Source organism: Pleuronectes platessa, chromosome 18 (genome assembly GCF_947347685.1).
Source record: "Pleuronectes platessa chromosome 18, fPlePla1.1, whole genome shotgun sequence".
NCBI classification, from domain to species: Eukaryota; Metazoa; Chordata; class Actinopteri; order Pleuronectiformes; family Pleuronectidae; genus Pleuronectes; species Pleuronectes platessa.
The window spans coordinates 4,783,114-4,786,172 of NC_070643.1; the positions used below are offsets into that span (position 1 = coordinate 4,783,114).

General features: G+C 39.8%; 1 long non-coding RNA gene across 1 annotated transcript; it reads right to left on the reverse strand.

The window, feature by feature from the left end:
• Positions 1–639: 639 nt before the first annotated feature.
• LOC128461981 (uncharacterized) lies at positions 640–2,076 on the reverse strand. Its single transcript, XR_008342314.1, has 4 exons — positions 1,691–2,076; positions 1,531–1,593; positions 1,380–1,442; positions 640–1,126 (listed from the first exon to the last, which is right to left on the reverse strand). It is a non-coding gene; the product is annotated as an uncharacterized LOC128461981 (long non-coding RNA).
• Positions 2,077–3,059: the final 983 nt, after the last annotated feature.

Here is a 3,059-nt window from a genome sequence, read left to right on the forward strand (position 1 = left end):
TCCATAAAGTCGCCATATATCTGCACACACCAAGCAACACACAGTGCTTGTAGTCAGGGACCATCCCATCGATTAGATCAAACAATGGTAAATCTGCAAGAGCAGATGAGCCCTTTATGCCCAATATGGTCTTCCCTTCTCTTTCAGCTATTTGTCCTATTTTGACTGTGGTTTTATAATTTCTGTCACTTGGCTTTTCATCTGGACATGCATAAACCCTTGTGCTTCCTTTTCCTTTCCTTGTTTGCATCCCAGGGTGAAGGCAGACTCCACAGCCATACTCACCATTAAACTGCTTAAAATTCTGTAGTAATGGCCTTGCAACTGCATCACACACACAGCACAATGTGTGCACTTTTATGTGTCTCAATGACTGGTCACTAGGATGCTGCCACTCAAAACCAGCTTGAGAAAGATTGGCACACTCCTCAACAAATGGTTTAAAGAAGCAGGACATGTCTGGCTTCTTGGATCCAAACCACAAACCACATAAAAGTATATGTTTATCCCTACTCTCAGGTGGTATCTCATTAACACAGCATAATATTGGCCAAATACTAAAATTGGAGGACTGAAAAACTGGTACACCATCACAATTGAATGTAAGGGGCAGAAAATCCTCTTTACTGTTATTTTTCAAAGTCTGATATAAGGTGCCATCACATATGTCATTTATTACATGCTTTGTACCGGCATCAGCACAAAAACATAGATCATGCATACCCTGGTTCTCAAGAATGTCTTTCAGCTGATCCTTCAATGGTATGTGAATAAAGAAATGTCTTTCCTGTAAACTGGCTTTCACTGTCATGAATGAGGAACATGACACACATTTGAGTGTTTCTTCCAGAGATTGTGAAGAACCAATGTACTTAGTACAAACTCTACAGTAATGGTGTCGTTCAAACTGATGTGTAATACCAGCTAATGGTTTCTCCAGAAAATACTTGCTTGTTGGAACTGCACTAGTCCGAGCAGAATGCAATTTGAGCAGTTTCAGCAGGTCTTCCATTAATACACCTGTTGTGTTGTGTCTCAATCTAAAGGAGAGAATCGAGATGATGCTTTGCTCTTCTGTTAGTCCATGGGAGGAGTGGACATCATCAACTTCTTGAGGGACATTGTCCTAAATGATAGAAAGAGAAGCACTGCATTGAAACTGATCAGGTTTCCCTTGTTTTGCTCATAACCTTGTTTTGGCAGACTGCACTTAGTATGGAAGATAAACAGAAGCTACAACACATGAGAAAGAGAAAAATAAGCGGATGGATAGAAAGCGTACACGTTAATAAACTGCAGAATATGTTACAGTTTGTCCAATGACAAATGAATCTAATGTGTAATCAACCTCATATGTAAGTGCTTAAGTTTTGTCTCACCTGCACCATTGTGAAAGATTCTGCTCTTTGTTCTTGTCTTTGGCTGCCACCTTCATTGTTTTCCTGAAAAGGACAGAAATTAACAACTCATTAAAGAGAAAGAGAGGGATAGAGATGGAGCAGATTATATGACACTGCAGTTTTGTCTCACCTGTGGTACTGTGAGAGGTTCTGCTCTCTCCTCTTCTCTCTGGCTATCATCTTCATCACTTTCCTAATAATGATACAAAGAAACAACATAGATAATTGTAATTTGACTGTAAGAGTAAGCAGCAGAGGTAGAGTTGTCTAATATTGTAGTTTTGTCTCACCTGTGGCAGTGTGAGAGGTTCTTCTCTCAGCTCATCTCTTTGGGTGGTATCTTCACTTTCCTGAGAGGAACATCATTTATTGAATAGATAAAATAATTAGAGATTGGATCTAACAGTGACCTAATTCATGGAATGGATATTGGACTGACGGCACAGAGCCACTATGGGCGGCTGGAGAGAAGCCGAGCTCACTTGAAGACATCTGTGAACTCTACATCTCTCTCTTCTACACTGTGATGTATCAGTGTAGAAGAGACTTGGTGTGCACAGAACAACATAAGAATGAAGGGATGACGTCAACTTATAGCCTGGGCACCTATATTCAGATTTTAAAAGCCATGAGAAAAAGGTTACATAAATAAATATGTAAATATGGGAGAGAGAGAGGGGAGGTTGTATAATCCTGTCATTGATTTCTCACCTGCTGTGGTACTGTGAGAGGTCCTGCACGCTGCTCTTCTCTCTGGGTATCATCTTCATCACTTTCCTTAAAATGGTATATCAAGAACTCGTTTGAGACAGATTTCACACAGCTCCCCAGGAAATAATTACAATGCAGTTTTTCCCCCTTTCCATATTGTGGACTGGTTGTTTTTGAACCACAAAAAGATAGTGCTTTGTTTATGAGTTAAAAACAGTTCATTTTCTTCTTCTAGTCAACGTTTCACATTTACTCAAGCAACATTTGGGATAACTTAAATATAACAGAGATATTATGAAGTACATTTTAGGTTTTCAAATACTGGGATTTCCTTCTCACAACAAATGCACAGAATTCACCATTCATGTGGCAAACATTGTAGGCTATTACGTTACCACTGTAATTCGTGCTCATTGAGAATACATGCACCTAAGTGTATGAAGTTTCATACTTTCATACTTTTTTGCAAAAGTGACACTTCAGCTTACATTGGTACACATAACCTTGACTCGGGATTGAATGATTATAGTAAGGGGAGAAACAGCTCACCTTACATTGACTATTGTTAGCTGATAAACAGAGAGGACAAGAGATAAATTGCACTTACATGTTGCGCGGTGTGCTCCCCGCTGTCACTCAAAGCTCTGTTGATTTTCCTAATGAAACAATGGACAGTAACTAGTAACGATAACTGTAACGTCACTTATGAGCTGCATATACCTTTTTTTCCATCTCGTCAAAGTCCGTGTAGGAATGTTTCTCCGCAGCCAGTCTCTTTCTGTTGTGTTAGGTCTCACGACTTTTCTTTTCGGCATGTCTCTAAAGTAACAGAAGCCAGTTCGACGATCGGTTTACCATTTCACCCAGGAAGTTAAAAGTTTGTTTTTATCCCTGAGAGCGTCGATTTGCTGGGAGTATCAGGATACGTCCAATCAAAGACAGCGAAGG